This window comes from Sus scrofa, chromosome 14 (genome assembly GCF_054392235.1).
Source record: "Sus scrofa isolate SSC_HxYL_T2T_F1_AM1 chromosome 14, Sscrofa_HxYL_maternal_Yorkshire_Landrace_v2.0, whole genome shotgun sequence".
In the NCBI taxonomy this organism is placed as follows: domain Eukaryota; kingdom Metazoa; phylum Chordata; class Mammalia; order Artiodactyla; family Suidae; genus Sus; species Sus scrofa.
In genome coordinates this window covers 141,137,548-141,160,502 of record NC_139396.1, presented here as the reverse complement: position 1 = coordinate 141,160,502, position 22,955 = coordinate 141,137,548, and the positions used below count along the sequence as shown (strand labels likewise).

The 22,955-nt window shown below is 38.1% G+C and overlaps 1 protein-coding gene and 1 non-coding gene across 3 annotated transcripts in view; one reads left to right on the top strand and one right to left on the bottom strand.

Moving 5' to 3' along the window:
- Positions 1–22,955, top strand: part of LOC106506120 (uncharacterized) — a 396,310-nt gene that overhangs the window by 175,825 nt on the left and 197,530 nt on the right. The gene's annotated exons all lie outside the window — the stretch shown is intronic.
- Positions 16,360–16,508, bottom strand: LOC146397045 (small nucleolar RNA SNORA62/SNORA6 family). Its single transcript, XR_014828598.1, has one exon. It is a non-coding gene; the product is annotated as a small nucleolar RNA SNORA62/SNORA6 family (small nucleolar RNA).

The window sequence follows — 22,955 nt, the reverse complement described above, 5'->3', positions numbered from 1 at the left end:
GGACATTTTTGACATTCAAACTTAATATTGTTTTTAGGTTAGAATTAAACAGACTTTTCTAAGTGTGACACAAAATTCAGAAGTCCAAAATTTTTTAATAAATCTGAGATTTAAAAATAATTCTGAATATTCTTTTTTTTTGTTTTTTTTTTAGTAGTAATATCAAGGCTTCATTGCTTCATTTAAATCTTGGATCATTTTGGGATTGATTCTGGTATGGCACATAAATCCAAATTTATTTGATTTTAAATTGCAATTGATTTATAGTGGAAGTCAATTCACTTTAGAAACAAAAACAAAACAAAACAAAAAACCCTCCCTGTATTACAGATTACTCTTTGTTTAAATATTATGATTGACTTGGATCCTTACAGAATTATTCTTTCTGAAAGTCTGGCCACTGCATTTCCTAATTTATATTTATATATATATATATTTATCCCTAGAATCAGAGGGAATCCAGGGCAAACTAGATATATTTACAAGCCTTTCGAACTTTTGTTTTCTGGGCTTGTCTTGTTGAATTTAATCCATCATTTATTGAAATGTAATATTTATTGTCTACTGGAACATACTGAATGTTATGGTCCTTCAGTGATTTCCATATTTATTAAACTCTACGTGTAATGCAGGTATTTACTCCTACTTTAAGTTCAATCAGTTCTACAAAATATACATTCTATATCTACTAAGAGCAAGGCACTCTGCTTGACATTGTATGATAGATAAAGATTTTTAAGACCAATCCTAGCCCTCAACGAATGTATTGACAAGCATAGAGATAAAACAGTAGGTCTATACTTAAAATAAAAAGAGAAAATATTTCTCTTAAGAATATACAAATTGCTAATATTATGGGAGTACAGAAGAAGAAAATATCTCAAATGTTTGTGAGAGACACGGGAAGGGATTCATATAAAAGGAAATATTTGAGGTGGTACCTAGCAGGTTGGGATGTCCTGTATAAAAGTAATTCTAGGAAATGAAAATCTGGGAAAAAAAATGGAGGAGGGGAGTCAGAGTTTGATGTTGGTAGATGCAAACTATTACATGTAGAATGGATAAGCAATGAGATCCTACTGTACAGCACAGGGAACTGTATCCAATCTCTTGGGATAGAACATGATGGAAGATAGTATACACACACACACAACAGTTTAGGGATATTTCCCAGTGGCACAACACTGTAAATAAACAATAATAAAAATAAAAGTTTAAGAAAAGGAAATGTCAGAATGGTCAGAAAACTGTTCCTACACAGAGAGAAGTCTCGTTTAGCTGGGATGCAGAATACTTTATGAGGAGAACAAAGTGAATTTGAAAGCTAAGTTGGCATCAGATCCAAAATGGCATTTGCTCAGAATTTCCAGGTAATAGGGATCCATTAAAAGCTTGAAGAGGTAGGAGGTAAAATAATCTCTACTTCAGAAAAATTAACCAAATGGTCAGGTAAGGGTGTTAACACAGTTTTAGTTTATTCTTGAAGCATTTAAGCGGCAATCATTACTTCTGCTGTAGGAAATCATTTCCCCTGCCCTTAGGAACTTCTATGCTTGTGTTTTATCAGCATGTGGTGGGTGGAGATGGTTTATGACAGTGAATATGGGGAGCCCTCCTAAAACCTGGCGAATACTAGGAGTGAAATAATCTCCAGTAAATGGTAGTTTTGGATTTTTGCCCTTAATGCTGTACCTCACATAACAAGAAAAGACTTTGAAGTTTCTGTTTTTCTCTGGGATAGTGTTAGCAAGTGAAAGCGCTTGAGGTGCAAATCTTCCTCTGTGTTGTCCCCTTGAATGTCCTTTGGGGATGGGTAAAAAAAATCATATAATGTCTTCAGGTAAAAACAGGAAGATTATGCTGGGATACTTTGTATATTTGCCTGGCTTTTTTCTGAAACTTCCTGGACAGCTTCTAGCCACTAATGCATTAAAAAAAAAAATCTGTCATGTAAATTTAATTTGCTGGAAAGCTTATGAATAAATAACCAAAACCACATTCTAATCAGTATTTTAAACTGGCATAATTATGTGATCCTAGCCTGAAGGAGATAGTGGGGAGTTGGGCCTGAATGCCTTTGCCTGACCTGCTCCCACTCACACACCTTCCTCTCTTCTGCGAGGCTTCAATTTATAAAAAATGTTTCCTTTACCTGTGAGAGCAGAGAGACAATTGATCACGGCTGCCTTTGAAGGCTCTGACCTCCAAAGGTCAGGGTTGACGTTTTAATTTAGCACCTGGTCGTCCATATTCATTTCTTTTCATTTGATATCACCAGAATGGCTTTCCTGGGAAAGCAGGACTTCTAATAGCTAAGCCATTTGAGTAACAGATGTTATTTTGAGTAACAGGAATTCTTTTAGGGTGATGTTGCCAGAGCTTCCATTTCTACTTCAGTCCATGAAGGAGAAAGCCATATTTTATATTTTATCCTGTTAGAAGTTACAGTAAACAAATGAAAGGGACAGTGACAGAGCACTGAGTAATAATAGATATGGAGGAAGGGGAGTTAGAAAGCAACTCCCCCGCTGGCTGGGGTTGTAAAAAGAAGAGTCACCAGGAATATAAGAAGTCAGGCTGCCAAGTAAGTGAAGGAAGGTGCCCAAGATAGCAGCCCTTGTTATATCTCAAACTGCAGAATTTTCTGTCATTGATCTGGTTACTGCCTTCAGCCAACCACCAAAGACGTCCCCTTGCTGCCACAGGAATGGAGAGCTGTTCAACAAGAACATCCATATCCACCACCACTGTTTTCTACATACATGCTATGTGCCAGGATCTCCATCAATCACTTTATAAGCACTCGATTTAACCCTCATCATGATCCTGTTATCAGTCATGTTGAAAGAAATCAAAATCAAGCAGTAGAATTCCACCGCTAATGTCTATTAGTGGTGGTGTTGGAATGCAGTCTGTATTAACAGAAATGCCTTACTTCTTGGGTTGTATAAAAAAGATACTGTTCGTATAAGGCTATTTTTGAGACAACTGGAATGAAAGAAGTACTTTTCCAAATTGAGAGTGAGTGCTTTCCATGGACTAGAGGAGGGCAGGCATTTCAGAGGTATATTTTATCCTGTGGAAAAGAGCCTTCAGCTTGCCATCCAGTGTGAGCACCCATACAATTAACTGAGTATTATTGAAGTGAACTCTAGCTTTGAAACTTAGAAATATGCTTTTGAAAGCAATTGTACCAGAGGAAAGGCTAAAAAAAAAAAAAAAAAAAAAAAATCAGCATTTTCGAAGCAGAAAGAAAAGGTTTATAAAGAAAACTCTATTAAAGTCATCAACTTTCCCTTGCTTAAGGTCAAAAACATACAGTATGCTGGAATACTATTATATTTCAAATGAGTTCCAAAGATCATCTGTTTTCTTGCTCTTGTCAGATCTCTGCCTGGGGTCTTTCTGTTTGATCACTGCTGTGTTAATGACTGTGAACCTATGATACCTACACAGAGTGAGGGGGGAGTGGAAATATGTGGTTGGATGCTATTTTACATCGTGAAAGTCAGTCTCATATAGAAACTATTGATTTATAGTTGAAGGCAAAGAAATTCATCAGGAAAGTACATACACACACATTAATCCTTCGTGGAAGGCGAAAGAGTCAGAGAAAGCGGGATGTGGGAGAAGCCCCTCTCCAGTGTATGTTTGGCTCCCTCACTGAGATCACAGTTCTGCTTCCAGAAGATTAGTCTTCAAGGCACATTAGCCTCTGTCATTTTCATAATGTATCAAGTTTGGAAAATTACTTTTTTTTTTGCATTTTTTCTTTCTTTTTTTTTTTACAAAATAAAATACATATATTTAAACGCAATTACATTCACACAAATTATTATATCATGGATCTTAAGAAACAGATTAAGTGACTCTCTCTGGAGAAGTGGAGTGGAAAGTATGCTGAGACAAATAGGAAATTTATTCTATACTTTATCCCATTTTGTATGGCTTTCATCTTTACTATTTAGTATTATCTATTACATTTCAATTATTCTTTAAAAATTAGCATTGTATTAAAATCATGTATATTATGCAAGTAAAATTTATAAAGAAGAAACCCTTATATACCATTAAGTATTTTATATAGCATAATAAAAAGAATAACAACTGGTAAGAATAACAAAAATAATACACCCTCTGAAAATAAATAAAATATAAAATGCATAAATTAGTTAAAAAACAGTGTAACTGTATAAATATGTCCTCACAATTTGTTACATCTTATTGATTCTTCAATAAAGGCATTACACCATTCTAGGTGATGTGATAAACAAGACATTATAGACTTTACATTGTACCACGGAGAGAAATGGTTATTAATAATACAATTATAGAACTATATTATTTGTACAGTTGCATTATTTAATTATAATTATCATAAATTCTTTGATGGAGAGGAAATCAGAATCAGATGTAAGAAGACTTCAGCATTCCAACAATGATGTCAAATGACCCCCTTCATGGTGGATTATGCACTTATTTACTATGAGATATATTTCTTCTCCAGAGATTCCTTGTTTGTGTATCCATTGTAGATTTTTGGTTTGCAGTTATTCTGAAGTTTTTTTTTTTTTTTAATTTTTTTTAATTTTCCCACTGTACAGCAAGGGGGTCAGGTTATCCTTAGATGTATACATTGCAGTTACAGTTTTTTCCCCCACCCTTTCTTCTGTTGTGACATGAGTATCTAGACATAGTTCTCAATGCTATTCAGCAGGATCTCCTTGTAAATCTATTCTAGGTTGTATCTGATATGAAGTTTTGATATAAGAGTCTATATGTATATGAGATTGTTTTAAGTTGTTGTTCTCTTAATTGCAAGTTCATCTCCGGTGTCCTGCATTTGTACCTACTTCTTCTCATGATTTCTGATTTTGGTGGTAAAATTGTGCATGGATGATTTCGTATCTTTACTGTATATATACCTTTACTGGTGAGCCTTGTCATTTGTGGAATTTTTGTTTCCTGTTGCTGTCTTTTCTTTTCTGCCTAGAGAAGTTCCTTTATTATTTGTTGTAAGCCTGGTTTAGTGTTGCTGAATTCTCTCAACTTTTGCTTATCTGTGAAGGTTTTGATTTCTCCTTCAAATCTGAATGAGAGCCTTGCTGGGTAGATTAATCTTGATTGGAGGTTTTTTCCTTTCATTGCGTTAAGTATATCATGCCACTCCCTTCTGCCCTGCAGAGTTTCTGCTGAAAAATCTGCTGATAACCTTATTGGGCTTCCCTTGTATGTTACTTGTTTCTTTTCCCTAGCTGCTTTCAAGATTTTCTCTTTGTCTTTAATTTTGGTCAGTTTGATTAATATGTGTCTTGATGTGTTCCTCCTTGGGTTTATTTTATATGGTACTCGTTGTGCCTCCTGGATTTGAGTGAGTGGTTCCTTTCCCATGTTAGGGAAGTTTTCGGCTATTATCTCTTGAAATATTTTTTCTGTCCCCTTCTCTCTCTCTTCTCCTTCTGGCATCCCTGTAATATGGATGTTGGTACATTTAACATTGTCCCAGAGTTCCCTGAGACTCTCTTCATTTGTTTTAAATCTTTTTTCTCTTTTCTGTTCTGCATTCGTAATTTCTTCTAATCTGTCCTCCACCTCGCTTATTCGTTCTTCTGCCTCCTGTATTCTGCTGTTAGCTGCTTCTAGTGAATTTTTTATTTCAGTTACTGTATTTTGCATCTCTTCTTGTTTAAGTTTTATATCTTGTATCTCTTTGGTCAGTGTTTCCTGTAAGTTATCCATCTTTGCCTCCAGTTTATTCTGGAGGCAAAGATGTCTTGCATCATATTCAGCATCATATTCAGCATCAACAATCTAAAGTCTTTTTCCTGGAGGCTAAGAATCTCCTCATTACTTAGCTGATTTTCTGGGGTTTTTCCTTTCTCCCTCATCTGAGTTATAGTTCTCTGTCTCTTCATTTTTATAGGTTTTTGGTGTGGTGACCTTTTTACAGATAATAGAGTTGTATCCTCTCTTACTTCTGGTGTCTGCCCCCCTTGTGGCTGAAGTTGGTATGGGGGCTTGGTGTAGGCTTCCTGATGGGAGGGGTTGATGCCTGCCCACTGGTAGAGCAGATTCTAATCCCTCTGGTGGGTGGGGCTTAGTCTCTGGATGGGATTAGATGCAGCTGTGTGCCTGAGGGGTCTTTAGGTAGCCTGTTTACTGAGGGGTGGGGCTGTGATTCCACCTGGATTGTTGTTTGCCCTGGGGCTTCTCAGCACTGACTGATGGGTGGGGCCAGATTTTCCCAAAATGACCACCTCCAGAGAAAGGCAGCTGCTGAATATTCCCAAGAGCTTTGCCTTCAATGTCCCTCCCTCACAACAAGCCATATTCACCCCTGTTTTCCCAGGATGTCCTCCAACTATTGCAGTCAGGTTTGACCCAGATTCCTATGGAGACCTCGCTCTGCCCTGGGATCCAGTGCACGTGAAAGTCTGTGTGTGCCTTTTAAGAATGGGGTCTCCGTTTCCCCCAGTCCTGTAGAGCTCCTGTGCACAAGCCCCACTGGCCTTCAATGCCAGATGCTCCAGTGGCTCTTTCTCCCAGTGCTGTATCCCCGCACATGAGAGTTTGATGTGGGGCTCAGAACTCTCACTCCTGTAGGTGAGTCTCTCTTTGTGAACCAATTAGTTTCCAGTCTGTGGAGCTTTCCACCCGGGAAGTATGGGGTTTTTTATATCGTGAAATCGCCCTCCTACTTCTTGATGTGGCCTCCTCTTTTTCTTCTAGTAGGGTATGTTTTTTAAGGTTTCTGGTCCATTTGGGAGGGGATTGCTCAGCTTTTAGTTGTGAATTTTGTTTTTAGGAGAGAAGTTGAGCTCTAATCCTTCTATTCTGCCATCTTAATCCTCTCTCTGGAAAATTTCTTTTTAAACCACTTAATGAAACATGCATGGCTAGATTTTGAATCTCAACAGCAATGGGAACTTCAGCCAGATTATGGGTGCCTAATTCAAGACATATTGTTGAACTTCCCTCAAGCAGGGACACATGGAATAAGCATTTAATAACTATCGAAATGCATGAAAGAATGGAAGGGAAGAAAGGAAAGGAGGGTGTAAATGAACAGTCTTCAGTGTCTGTATTTATAAGCATATTCTCTAACTCTAGAACAAACATCGTGTATCAGAATTTTGACCTATGAAATGATAATAGTTGGGGGGGCATTATCCTTTGGTCTGTGAGGTTAGTTCTATTATGGGAATCACTTATTCCATGTCTGATATTTACAGTAAGAAATTTGAGTATCAGAAATGTAACCATTAACTAAGGTTTAACTCTAGTCAATGTCAAAGCTAGGATTAAAATCCAGATTTCTTTTTCTCTTTATGGAATATTTGAACCCTATTATTTTGAACCTAGGGTCAAGGTCAATAAAGTTTTAATTTTATTTGCATATCTTCCTATTCTTCTTACATTATGTATTATAATATTTTGTTCATTTTTTGCCAAATATACATTGAACATGTCTTGAACTAAGTGCTATATTAGGGACTAAGATTAAGCAAGTGTAGTCTCTGATCTCATTGAGCGTCTAGTCTAAAGGAAGCCAGATATTAAGCAAGAATTTAAAAAAATTTTTTGTTATAGTTGATTTACAATGTTCTGTCAATCTCTGCTGTACAGCAAAATGACCCAATTGTACATATACATACACACACACACACACACACACACACACACATATATATATATATACATTCCTTTTCTCACATTATCCTCCATCATGTTTTATCACAAGTGATTATATATAGTTCCCTGGGCTATAGAGCAGGATCTCATTGCTTATCCACTCCAAATGCAATAGTTTGCATCTACTAACCCCAGACTCCCAGTCCATCCGGCTCCCTCCTCCTCCCCCTGGGCAGCCACAAATCTGTTCTCTATGTCCATGAGTTTGTTTCTTTTCTGTAGATAGGTTCATTCTGCCATATATTAGATTGAAGATATAAATGATATCATATGGGATTTGTCTTTCTCTTTTTGACTTCATTTAGTTTGAGAATCTACATGGAGTCTAGTAGGATCAATGTCAGAGCAGGCTTTATTTTTTCTTTTTCTTTTTTTTATTTATTTTTTTCCACTGTACAGCATGGGGACCAAGTTACACATACATGTATAAATACTTTTTCCTCCCATTGTCATGTTGTGATGTAAGTATGTAGACATAGTTCTCAATGCTACACAGCAGGATCTCTTTTAAATCCATTCCAAGAGCAATAGTTTGCATCCGTTAACCCCAAGCTCCTGATTCCTCCCACTCCTTCCCTCCTCCCCCTGGGCAGCCACAGGTCTATTCTCCAAGTCCATGATTTTCTTTTCTGTGGAAAGGTTCATTTGTGCTATATATTAGATTCCAGTTATAAATTATATTGTATGGTATTTATCTTTCTGACTTATTTCACTCAGTATGAGAGTCTCTAGTTCCATCCATGTTGCTGCAAATGGCATTATGTCATTCTTTTTTATGGCTGAGTAGTATTCCATTGTGAGTGTGTGCGTGTATATGTATACATATATATATATTTTTTTTTTTTTCCTATTTTGCAAATTGGGAAATAAAATCCTCCCAGAGGAGTTCCCATATGGGCACAGCTGAAACGAATCCTACTAGTAACCATGAGGTTCTGGGTCTGATCCCTGGCCTCCCTCACTGGGTTAAGGATCTGGAGTTGCCGTGAGCTGTGGTGTAGGTTGCAGACATGGCTCAGATCCTGCATTGATGTGGCTGTGTTGTAGGCCAGCAGCTACAGCTCCAATTCGACCCCTAGTCTGGGATCCTCCTTATGATGTGGGTGCAAACCTAAAAAAAAAAAAAATAATAATAAAATAATTCCTCCAGGAGATTGTTAGGTAAATGTTGGCGCAAGAATCTGGGACTTTAACTAATGGCTCATGATTCTTGACATTCTAAGCCTTAGATGTGTAGGTAAAGGGTCTTGGAATTGTATCGGTTTTTAACCATTTTAAAGTTAGATGACAAAGAAATTTACATCAGATGGACCTAAACAGGCAAGGATGATTTTATTCAGGATTCTACTGCAACAGGAGAGGGAAATTAAGTTCAATTCCACTGAAACAAAACAGAGGGCAGTTTTGACTGCTGGGGTAAGTTATGGGAGAGTACTAAAGGACATTAGGGCAATTTGATTATAGTGATTAGGCCATGGGAGGTTTCTAATTGTTGCTTGTGTAAGTCAGGCTCCTACCCTCTCACAGAGACTACATTCCTTGGTGATCGCATTTCAAAAGGATGACTCCAAGGTGCTTGAGAAGGACATCCTGCATGGTAAAACTTGCAAAACATCTGGAAGAAGAGAAAGTATTTATAGTTGCAAGTTTTCTAAAGGAAATGTTCCAAGTAAAGAGAAGTTGGGTGGAAACCTGCCTAAAGTTTGGTCAAGCTGAGGGGAACGATAAGCCCATCTTGGTCATGGAATATAATGAAGAGCTGTTAAAAGCCATGAGTCCTCTTCCCAAGTGAGTACACTTGTAAAATAGAATAGAAATATAATCTTTGGCCTAAACAACATCAACTCCCACTGCTGATTTGAGCACCTGGGTTTCTGTTTCTAGGACCAGCTATCCTCTAGTTTAAGTCCTTGTGGTTTGAGTGGAGGATAGAGAGCACATGCTCAACTCTATGGCTCAAAGATTGATTAAGAAATGAACACTCAATCCAATTGGCCCAATTTGGAGGTGTTCAGGAAAAGGAATCCTTATTTTCTCTTGGACATGAATCAAGAACAATCTAAGACTGGATTTCTAGGCTCCATCAAGTGGAGAGAGCCTACCTAAGAGTCAACGCAGCACAAAGGAAAGCAGACTTAGGGAACTGAGAGTCCTGATGCTATCAGGGAAGCCTCTGGATCTAGGCACGCCTAGCACTAACATCATTTTTAAATGAAAATGAATGCATTCCCTGTTTTTTAACTTAAACCAGATTTAGCTAAGTTTTATATTTTCAAATTAATGAGTGAGAGACAGGAATAGAATTTAAAGTATTTCCTTAATTTTCTAATTTTTGAACCGTGGAAGGATATTGCATTGTCAGCATATTAAATATTGTACAAGCATGCTCCTGAGCAGAACACAATGTGTAGGATATTGAGACATGCTTATCACCAGAGTCTACTATACAGCTCAACCCAAAGTAAGATGAGAAGGGGCTGAGGACAGTGAAATTCTATGCATGCTTGAGTCCAGTTAAGGACATTAATCCTTTCAGATATCTTCAGGAGAATACCTCTGTTTTGTACTTCGTGCTACCAGGCAATGCAGATTATTCTCCCAAAGCACACCAGGCTTTAACAGCAGTAAGCTGGGAGTGCTTAAGATTTAAGATTTAAGATGTCATGGTAATGGACTATTCCCTATGCCCAGCTCTACTTGCAGAAAGGAGATAATCCAGTATAACCTAATTCCTCAATGGTCACCTGCCTGCAGCCTTAAGGAACTCCTTCAGCATTACATTCTGACAAGATATGTATCCTCTGGACAGAATAATCAGGACAGAGCTGGGTAAAACTTACCAATGTGTTCAGTTCAGGTACAGTTAAGTGCAACAGTATATATATATATATATATATATATATATATATATATATATATATATATATATAAACTTCTTCCATTATCTTGGGTGAGTCTAGTTTACTTAAACCCTAAAGAGTAACTCTTTATCTATTTCCAGGTATCCTTCCAATTATTTTAAAGTATTTTGCCAATCAATTTTAATCAATTATTTGACAAGTCCCCAACCCATGACTGGGAGATCAATGCAGGACTCAAGGGTTTTATTTTTCCAGGTACCTAAAATTTATTCAGCCCTTAGATGAGGTAGTATAATAAATACATTTTTTTTTTAGATCCTTGCAATTAGTATTCCCAGAAACCCTATGATGGAACAACTGTTATTATCTGTTTTAAAGAAGAGGAAATCAAGGCTCAGAAAATGTAAATCCTTGTCTCAGAATCAAACAGCAAATAATTGGGAAAATTCTTTCAGAGCCTGAGTTCTTATCCACTGGTTCTTTGATACTTCTATGAAAGTTATAAATATCTAGAGGCTTATATTAGTTTTTTAATTGCTGCTGTAAAAAATTACCATAAATATAGCGGCTTTAAAAAACATAAATTTATTACATTATAATATTCAAGATCAGAATGCAAAATTGGTGTTACTGGGCTAAAGTCAAGGTGTTGTTGGCAGGACTGTGTTTCCTGAGGAGGCTTTAGTGGAAAGACCATTTCTCTGAGTTTTCCAGCTTCTAGAGGCTGTTCACATCCCCTGACTTGATTTTCAAAGCCAGAATGAGCTGCCCCCTCTTTCTCATATCATATCACTCTGATACTTTTGCCTCCCTCTCCTACCTCTTTTCACCTTTATTGAGGAAATAAAAGTAGTATACATTTGTGGTATATAATGTGATGTTCTGATGTAGGTATATATTTTGAAATGATTACAGTATATCTGGTTAACATATCTATCAACCAATAAAGTTACCACTGTGAATACATGTGTGAGTGGTACAAAAACAAATATTTAAGGAATCATCTGGGATGCTTATATTTATTTATTTTTGTTAAAGTATAACTGATTTACAGTGTTGTGCCAATTTATGCTGTGCAGCAAAGTGACCTGGAGACACACACACACACACACACACACACACATTCCCTTTCTTATCTTGCATCAGGGTATGTCCTGAGAGATTAGAGTTCCCATGCTATACAGTAGGACATCATTGCTTATTCATTCTAAAGGTAATACTTTGCATCTACCACAAGTCTGTTTTCTATGTCTATGAATATGTTTCTATTTTGTAGATAGATTCATTTGTGCCATATTTTAGATTCCACCTAAAAAATATATTGTATAGTATTTGTCTCTTTCTGACTTACTTCACTTAGTATGAGAATCTCTAGTTGCATCCATGTTGCTGCAAATGCCATCTTGTTCTTTTTAATGGCGTAATGGTAGAGTAGTATTCCATTGTGTATGTATACCACATCTTCTCAATCCATTCATCTGTCAGTGGACATTTAGGTTGTTTCCATGTCTTGGCTATTGTGAATAGTGTTGAGATGATCACAGGGTGTGCATGTGTCTTTTTGAATTATAATTTTTTTCTGGATATATGCCCAGGAGTGAGATTGCTAGATCACAAGGTAGTTCTAGATTTAGTTTTCTGAGGAATCTCTGTACTGTTTTCTGTAGTGGTTGGACCAATTTACATTCCCACCAATAGTATAGAAGGGTTCCTTTTTCTCCACACCCTCTCCAGCATTTATTTGTAGATTTATTAATGATGGTCATTCTGACTGGTATGAAGTGGTACCTCATTGAAGTTTTGATTTTGGTATGCTTATTTTATTTTAGTTTTTCTTTTTATGGCCACACCAGCATATGGAAGTCCAGGGTTAGGGGTCAAATTGGAGCTGCAGCTGCAGGCCTATGCCACAGCCACAGAAACACAGGATCCAAGCCATGTCTGTGACCTAAACCACAACTTACAGCAACACCAGCTCCTTAACCCACTAAGCAAGCCCAGGGATTGAACCCACATCCTCACAGAGACAACATCAGGTTCTTAACCCATTGAGTCACAATCAGAACTCCTTGGTATGCTTTTTTTTTTTTTTTTTTTTGCCTTTTTGCCATTTCTTGGGCCGCTCCTGCGGCATATGGAGGTTCCCAGGCTAGGGGTCTAATCAGAGCTGTAGCCACCGGCCTACGCCAGAGCCACAGCAACGAAGGATCCGAGCTATGTCTGCGACCTACACCACAGCTCACGGCAACGCCGGATCCTTAACCCACTGTGCAAGGGCAGGGATCGAACCTGCAACCTCATGGTTCCTAGTCGGATTTGTTAACCACTGCGCCACAACAGGAACTCCAGTATGCTTATTTTTAAAGGAAGTTTCTGAGGCTCTAACTCAGCAATCTTGAATAAGAGAGAAAGAGCATGAATCAATGTTGAACATAATTCTCCAAGTGATTTTTTTTAATGCAGATGATCCACAAGCCACATATTGAGACACATAGAGAAACACTCTGAAACTATTCCACATTTAAGGACCCTCATGATAACACTGAGTCCACCTGATACTCCAAGATAATGACTCCTTCTCTCATTTAGCTGATTAGTGACTTTAATCTATTTGCAAACTTAATTTCCCTTTGCAAGGCATTTAACACATTCACTCATTCATGAATACCTTTGGTAGGTTGTTATTCTGCCCACTTCTAGGCTCAAGATCTAGAGTTACTGGAGTGACCAACTCCCACCTCCAGGGCATCCCCTGCTTCTGAAGACACAGAACATAGAAAGGCTTTTCCTGGGGCAAGTGTGGTTGCTCCTTGAATTACTTATTCAAAATAACTGGCTTCTAAAATATAATGAGCCAGCACTCTTTTTTCCTAAAGCAAAAAATAGTTGAGGAATGTGAAAAGCCAGTACAACATAAAAGGAAAAAAAGAAAAATAAGTGTAAAATGGCAAAGGGGGTTTTCCCTCTCCATTCCTGTGGTTTGAATCATCTGAATTGAGGATTTAATACAAGAAAGCATGGATAGCCATATGTAGAACACGAATACCCTTCACACAGCAGATTTCCTGCCCTAGGAACTATTTGCTGCATATTCATGGAGGCAAATCAAGTCCTAGGGCTACAAGTTTTCCACAATTTCTGTGGCTTATATTTGCCTGGAGGAGCATGGAAAACAGATAGTAAGTCCCTGGAGAAACCAATCTTCCTGCCTTTTAGAGAGATAGAGGTTTCTGAATGGAAGTTCCTACACCTAAGACCTTTTGGATCTGAAGCAGTATAAAACTTCAAAAGTGCAAGAGCATCCTGCACCACAAACTTCTGCAGAGTTGCCAGCCTCACTGTATAGTAGGAGCTGTGAGGATCGGGGTTCCCATGTCCCCCCAAGACTTGCATAATGCCACCTTAGGGCAGCCCTGTCCATTCAGGCCTCTCCATCCCAGGAAGTGCCGCGGTGCTTTCCATGACTTCCTCTAGTCTTGAAAATTTACCATTTTGTGTTGTTGTATTCATGTAAATATAGAAAGAGAGAATATATAGATAGATGGAATGTTCTTAAGATATGCCAGACTCTGTGGTACAATCTTTTTATGGGGAGTAGCACTTAATAATAATCCTCTGAGGTATGTTATACTAGTATCCCCATGTTAAATATAAGGAAAACTCAAGCTCCCAAATAACTTGGCCAAAATCACAGAGGTATATATAATGCATGCATACATTTGCTCTTCTTGTTCCTGCCACCTAATTTGGGCAAAAATCCTCAATATAGACTAAATGGTAGAGCTACCATAATTGATTACATCTGAAAGTTAAATAGGTGACTTTTATTCATTATGCTTGGGCAAGAGGAGTGAACTGGAACAGTCCCAGGCAAAATAGGACATGTTGCCATTGTACTCAGAGGCTACTCTTTTAACTGTACTCTGCATTGATGTCAGACTTTACGAGCTGTAAAACTTTTCTCATAGAGTCTCTCCTTTGATCTTCACACCAACCTTCTGAGGAAGATGGAACACTAGTCTCAAAATGCTTAAGAGACATTCAGGCTGCCTCAGGCCCAGACAAGGACCGAATACCTTACTCCAAGTCCAGTGCTCTGCTGATTGCATCTTAACACCCTCTCCAAAGCAATGTGTTTGGAGGAACATTTTCCCCATAACTGATCAAAGGTGGAAATTTACAGACCTGGAAACAGGTTTGTACAGGAGACACTTGGGCCAGGGGTGTGTCTTTGGTTCTCCTGTGGCAACACAAGGCTACCTACCTCCTTCTAGCTAAAGGCAGACCTTCTCTTTAACCTAAATCATACTGAATGAACTGGAGTCATGTCAGAATGGGATTGAGTCTGCAGCATTACAGGACCCTGGAGATTTGGGGCATAAGAACTCATCTTCCCATGACTATTTGAAATTTAAAATTTCCTTTAATTTCATATTTGTTTCTTTTTGTCTGAGAAGTAAAGCTATATATATTATATATACATATAATATGTATTACATATGTATGTAAAATGTATGTGCATGTGTGTATAAATATGTGTCCATGTATCATTAATTATATATAATTTTAAATAACTGTATTATATGATCCTGTTGTCATAAGATTATTCAGTCTATGTGTATACATCCATTCATTCATCTGTTTATTCCTAATGAACAAAGTGGTGGCTAGAATAGTTTTCAGCAAACTAAAATACTAATGTTTTTCTTTTGGTTGGGAAAAGCTGTTTTGAGCACTTTTTTTATGTTTAATTTTTTACTTTTCTACCCAGCTTAAAATTGCAAAATGAAAGTGTTAAATTTTTTAAAGATGTAAATTTTTTAAAAGAAAAGACAGTGTTTTCAAAGGCAAGTGTTTAATTAATGAAGGCTCCATACCTTACTCCCTGTATGGGTTTCCAAATTCATTCCCTACTTCAACTTGGGTTTACCGTAAATTTCTTTGCCAAGAACAGTATTAGTTTAAGTCTGTTGCCCTAGCAAAATTATTAACAATATGCTTCCTCTCTAAAAATTTCCTTGTTTGGAAATAAATATATGGTCATTATGGTAGGTTGGGTTCTTTAGGAGATGGACTCTGATAAAAGGTTTACTGTACAAGATATTTAGGTGGAAATGCCCTTGTAACCTTCACCTGGTGGAAGAGAAGAAAGTGGCAGGATTAGATGGAAACTGAGCTGGGATGGCCTTGGCTGATCCCATAGGGAGCTCTGGAGTTAGAAGGGCCCTTCAGAGTGGCCCCCAAAAGGGTGAGATGAACTGACCAGTCCTTGGATGTGGGCCACCTTGAAAGGAGCCTGTCTTCCGCTGAAGGAATTACTAAAGGGCCTCTCTGCTGACAGCACTTAGAGGAGTTGTCATAAAAGGGAGATCCATTAGCATTGTTCTGCTCTCAGTGAAAACTATGCTGATAGTTTTATGAGGCCCAAGCACTTCTCCAGGAACCAACTTGGTTGTCCCATTTCACTTCAGTGGAGAGGCATTGTCTCTAAAAGTAGCTACCTAATAAGAAGGGATCCCAGCAGACTGAGGTTGGAGTGAGATACCCTTCCTAATGGTTCTGAGGATAATTGTGGTCATAGTGGTTAATAAAAGTCACTTAGGTTGCACTGGGTTCCTTTGTTGTAAATTCCCTAGTAATTATGCCTTGTAATTGCACAAAAAGGACAAAGGTTTTCTCTGAAGTCCTCTCAGTGGAAGACTTTCTCTGCTGGGGAGAACAGCCAAGCTCGCACATGCCCATTCCTTTCTTTGAGCAGGTTAATGAGGGGGTTTTGTCATTTTTTTGTTTTGTTTTGTTTTTTCATGCTTGTAAGCAAGTATTAGTATCCAACTCCACTCATTGGGCTAAAGAGCCCTGCAGTGTTAGTGAAAACTTGGCTCCAGGTAGCACACTACCTACACTTAGAGGTTTATCATCCAGTAGCCTCAACTCCAGGCTCTAACAATGTGCAGAAGCTTAATGTTTTTTAATACACATACACACACACACACATATCCACGCAACACCATCAGCCTGAACATACTAACATCAGTGAAGAAGTAGATTATTGTTACCCTGATGGCCCTTGGGGTTCAGGACCCTGGAAGGATCCTTCAACTTTCAACTTCATCTTTTTCTTGATTGAGATGTTTCCAATTAGATTCAAGGAGACCTCAGATTAGGGGAAGGATTCTTTTAGACTTCTGTATTTCAGGTCTTTATTAAAAGATGTGTCTGGATTTGTCTTTTCTTTCCTTACATTCTACTTTTTCCCCTGCTCATTCTGAATTTATTCATTTGTTAGTAAGACTACTCTGACCAGTAAGCCTAAAAGTAGATAGTATTATCACATCCATTTGAAAAATGAAGGCAGCCAATCTCAAAGATGTTAAGTAACTTGCCCAAAGGTTACTCATCCTGAGATGGAGCCGGGGTTCAAATCAGGTCTGTCTGGCTCCAAGGCTCATTCCCTTCATCAGCAAGATACACTGTCTTCCATGATGAAAGAGTCACAACTTAAAATGGGCAGTTTTGCAAAGTGGAAGCTCTCTCTCCCTATTCTGTTTCATTGACACTTGGAAAACAGTTGATTCAGCTTGTAAAGATTGATTGAAATGTGAATGCTCTGGAGGAAACTTTTGAAGAACCCAGGTTCATTCTGGGTAGTGGCAATGTGTGGTTCATCCAACTCAAAATAATTGATTTTGTGGTAATAATCAGTTCTTTTCAGGGTGGATTGTATAGTGGTTAGAATAGCATCCAGGGAAATATGTTATTTCGCAAAGGATCATTAGAGCTTTAGAGAAAAATGACCCATCATTTGTCTTTAATTCCAGTTTTTTTTTCCCCTCTGGTTCCTAATTTGGACCCAAGATTTCCTCATTAATAGTATAAATGGGATTAATGACTTCATACCAGCAGAGAACATAAAGTACTTAAGAGCTCCAGCCATATGACATATTATTGTAATAGCAAATGGGGAGGTATTTAGCATTTATATAGTACTTTATTTGCAGCGTGCCTATTCTGATCGCATATTCACACACACATTATAACCCTAATGATCACTTTGTGCTTTTCTATTTGTTATGCTTGTATGTATTTGCAGCCATTTAAAATGTATAATATTAAGCAAAATTAATGCTCATGAAAGCCCGCAGCTGCCTGCCCTGTGTGGTCTAGTGATTCATTTATTCATAGAGCTTTTGCCTCCCTTGTTGAGGATTTTAACCCAAATCTCCCAACAGGCTGAGTGGCCTGTTTGGGATTAGGGACTCTAGATCAGTCATCTTCTGTTGTGGAGGCTTGAATGATGCCCTAAGGTTATTTGTTCACCAGGGAGCTTCTGTTTAGGGCAGCTTCTCAGCTTCTCCAGTGAGAGGTCTCTATTTCTGGCTGCAAATACCATAGCCAACACTCTCTTTAAACAGGCTTAGACTTTTCTTGGGTGCTCAAGTTCTAACTGAACTACTCCCAGATGCTGTCTAGAAAAATACAAAGTGGATTATGGCGTTTTGTCACCCTTTCCGTTGAACGCCATTCATGACTCTTCCAGTTTCTATATTTAAGTGGTGATGATGATGATGATATAAGAATATTAACAGCAGTAATAATAATAGAATAATAAATATTAATCAGTGGGTAGGCACTTTATGTAGTCTGTCTTATTTACTCCTTAAAAAGCCTTTTGGGTTAATTATTAATATTATTTCACTTTTAGAGAGGAGAAAGGGGAAGCTTACAGGGTTTAACTGACTTACCTGTGGTCCCATATCTAGAAAGTCCTATTCTAGTATTCAGATTCAGGCAAAATGGACTTCAAATCCACTATAGACCTTTCATTCCACCTCAAATCACTTGGGTCTCACTATCAGGAAGAGGAGTTCATGCTGGTCATTGAACACAGGCAGTGTCATCTATGAACCACTTTTTTCACTCAAATTGTTCTGATGCTTATGGTGAAAAGTCAAGAAATCACCCTTAGTGATACATATCTCTCAGCTTCCCACTTTTTTGTACTCTTCATTTTTTTTCCTTTTAAGAGTGATTACCTCTTTCTCGTCATTATGTTTTCCCTGTTCAGTTTAGAATTCAGAGTTTATAATTCATTTCTTTCTATTTCATATTTTAATAGGATTTATGTGTCTTGGGAGTGTTGCTGTTTAATGACGTATTTGAAATAATAAGATATTACCTGGCAGGTGGCCTCATATTTTTCTATAAAGAACGTGAATTTCATTGACATTTGGGAAATTGCAACCTCTTGTTTGTCTTTCCTCTACCCTCTTACTTCTGGCTATCTAGCTTCCTCTTAAGAAGATGATCTGGGATGTTGATTCATGCTGTGACCACCTAGTAAGGTAACTCAGTCAGTGAACTGGCATTGATATGACTGCATATAAATGAAGGGAGGGTAGTGTTTATATTAACGTGTCAATAGTGGTAGAGTTTTAAATAAAAGTAATAATATATTTTTTTATAATGTGCTTACTAGTTTTCAGACAAGATCGTAAGCTCTCGCCACAATATTTCCAACTCTGATCTGGTTGTTTCTACATATGCACCTAGGACATAACAGTGAAGTCTCACCTGCATGGGGCCATGTTGCCAGGAAGGTCTCCCATGTGATGATCAGCCAGAGGTACCACACCCTCTGCTTACAAGCAAAGGGACTCTGATAGAGAGTTGGCCCCTCACTCTAGGGATAACGTTCCCTCCCATTGAGGTGAGACTTTACCTGGCTTCCAGAGATAAGGTGGCAGAAAGAAAGGGGGGTTCCTAAACCACAGCCATTGCTGAGGGAGCAGTTTTCTGTCACAGACTGAAGGAATCTGCAGGTACAGCTTCTCCTTTGGCAAAACTAACTCTTCCCTTCAGTTCTAGTGAAAGACCATTGTGTCCCATGTGACGAAGGAGGGAGGACCTCTTTTTGAGCACTGTGTACTAGGCACTTTTAGACTCATCTAAAAAACTAACCTTTTTGTTTTCTTGTTTAGAGTTGGGTATTGAAACACTGCTTTATGAGACAGACAGATGGAAGGAAACTCTAGAGAACTCACTTTGCAGAAGCATTGCCATTCTTGGCTTTCTCATGGCTTTCATCACCCAAGGGTAGGTTTTAGAAGGAAGCCTCCTGAACTTCTCCACTCTAGAATGCTTCCACACACACAGCTGGGAGTTGCCAAGTCTGGAAGGAAGATGTTGCCTAAGCCTTTTCTCCCCCAAAATATTACTGAATTCTCAGCATGGGCTTGAAGCTCTCTTTTAGTTAATCACTGTTCCTTTTGATTTAGAGGTGAGAAGCTCGCATGGCTCTGAGTTTCTTTTACTATCATCTCCCCAACCTCCTGAAAAAAAATCAAAAGAGAACACACAATGTGACTGAGTAATGTCCCCATGGTCTGGGGTTGTGTGTCACATGCCTGTTTTATAGTGTCAACCCCTGTAAATGCTTCTTGGAAAAGTCTGTGATGCTTTTAGGGCTTCTATAACACAAGGTCTCAGATAGCTACCATTTGTAGCATCAAATCAGAGTGAATAAGTTCCTCAGATTTAAAATCTGTTGTGACCAGGAAAAGATCATTCAAAGGGTCTGGAGATTTACCAGTCTTCCTGTCCTCAATAGGAAGTAAGCAAAAAATGTCGGTGAGTGAAAAGTAACAGCATGGTGAATTTCACAAATCCGTCAGCAACCTTAACTCTGCATATACATGACAGAGAGCAAATCATTTTTCCTGTAACTTTAATTTGAACCGTACTCTGTGTCATAGATAAACTACTTCCCAGGTGGGAGCCACACTTAACAGAAGACATGGATGTGTTTTATTTTAACTTTAATATACTTCTAATTCAGTGGTTCAGGTGAAAACCACTTGAAAGCCAAGCATCAGGTTAAGAAATAATCTGTAATAGGTGAGTGCAAACCTCTTTTGATTATGCCCAATGAGACATAATTGGTAATATTGACAATACCTTGAATTACATTGATTTTCCAATCCAGCTGAAAACCTTGACGACACTTTTATTTTCACCTGTACTATTCCTCTTTTTTTTTTCATGAAATAATTTGTAATGTTAAAAAAAAAAAAAAAAAAAACAAGGTAGATATAGGACCAGTTCCTTGCATGCATCTACGTTGTTTGCCTGCAGGAAAGGCACTTGGTTATATGCCATCTGCAAAGGCCTCAGCGTAGTGGTCAGCTACTGATTACCAGCTATGTGGGGCTTCCACATACTGACAGGCAGGTTTTACATCACACAGGTGCACCCAGCCAAAAAGAAATAGCATCTGGAATCCTGCCTGTACTCTATTTGCCAACCTGGCAACCCAAAGGAAGGGGCTTCTTTTTCTAATTTATACAAACACCACCGTATGAGCAAAAAGAAGTCAGCTACCATGTTCAAGGAACAGACTAGATGCTCCATGGACTTTATTTAACATATGCAAAACTCGTACACAATATTTATTCATATATTCACACTACAGCTATAGGAACCTGAGCTCAAAGAAGTGAAACAACTAACCAGAGCCACATAGCTACCAGGTGGCCATGTTGGATTTCGGTTTCTGGTCTATGCCACTGCAGAGCTTGAGGCTTATTTACTTCATTGGGTTGTGAGGACTCTACTGCCAATCAGAAACGGTTTCCTAGGGAAAGTTGCTGTGTCATGCCTGAGACGAAATGGACTCTGTGACTTGCCTAGCCAGTTGCAGAATTTTTTTTTTCTTATTTCTCCGAATCACTCTCACACTATCAGCCACTGTGCACTGGCTCTTCAAATTAAAAAAAAAAAAAAAAATTACTGCTTAAACTCTACTTTCAGGATGAACACAGGGATACTTTGCTAGTCAGGACTCATTTTGTAGCAAGAAAGAGAACTCCAATGCAGAGAAGGGAGCATCGTGATGTCTCAAGGGAACCCAAGGAAAGCTGAATACTGACTCTCAGAAAGACTTGAATTCCCCTTCTTCTCATGGCTTCTGTGGACTTCTTCCCTCACATCTACATTCCATTTTCCTCAGTTGCTTCCTCTGGAACACTAATCCTTCATTCAAGCACTTTCACATGTTCTAATACTAGGATACCTTATGCTTGACTTTGCAGCAGCTCTCACATTCGCCATTTGGAATTTAATTCTGATTCTTCCAATTCAAATTCCCAGCCTTGGAGATCCCAGTGACATTTTTCTTCGCATTCTTTCCATCCTGCTCAGGTATCTTCTCCTGTTATATTTGGGTGGATCTGATTTTTATAGAGATTTGGTTGGAGAAAGGGATGTTGGATTGGAGCATATGTTATAAACACAAGGTGCCAAGAGTTGAGAGCCCACATTAGTGAACATAGATCGGCAGTTTCCTAAAATAGATTTTAGGTACTTTCCAAATTCTTGAGCTGATATTACACTTAGGAAGGGTCATTAATAGATCTGAACCATGGCAAAGGCTATAATAATTAAAATCTTTTTTTTTTTTTTTATTTAGTAAGAGTTTATTGTGTATATAAGAACAGTTCCTAAACTGGGAGCATTCAAATTCAAATACTGATAGGCATCTCCAGGGCATGAACTTACAGGATAGCTTAAAAGTGAACATGAAGAAGTTTTGTGTTTTGTGCAGTTTTTTTCTTGTTGTTGATTTCCAGTCATATAGCATTGTGGTTGGAAAAGATGCTTGATATGATTTTCTTAAAATTACTGAGGTTTGATTTATAGCCCAGGATGTGATCAATCTTAGAGAATGTTCTATGTACACTTGAGAAGAATGCATAATGTGTATTCTGTGGCTTTTGGATGGAATGTCCTATAAATTTCTATTAAGTCCATCTGGTCTAATGCTTCATTCAAGGCTTGTGTTTCCTTGTTGATTTTCTCTCTGGCTGATCCGTCCATTGCTGTAAGTGGGGTGTTAAAGTCCCCCACTATTACTGTGTTACTGTCAATTTGTCGTTTTAAGGTTAGCAGTTGCCTTACATATTGTGGTGATCCTATGTTGGGTGTATAGATATTTAAAATTGTTGTATCTTCTTCTTGGATTGACCCTTTGATCATTATGTAGTGTCCTTCCTTGTCTCTTAAAATATTCTTCATTTTAAGGTATATTTTGTCTGGTATGAGTATTGCTACTCCAGCTTTCTTTGGATTCCCATTTGCATGGAATATTTTCTTCCATCCTCTCAATTTCAATTTGTATGTGTCCCTAGAAGTAAAGTGGGTCTCTTGAAGACAGCATATATATGGGTCTTGTTTTTGTATCCATTCAGCCAGTCTATTTCAATAATTAAAATCTTATTCCAAGGATGTGGTTGCAAGATAAAAGAATAAATAAATCTTAGGGTAAGGAAGAAGAGAATGGAGGTGCTCTTAGATTTGGGAAGGGGGAAGGAAATCTGGCCATCCATCTTTATTTTTTGGTGCCCATAC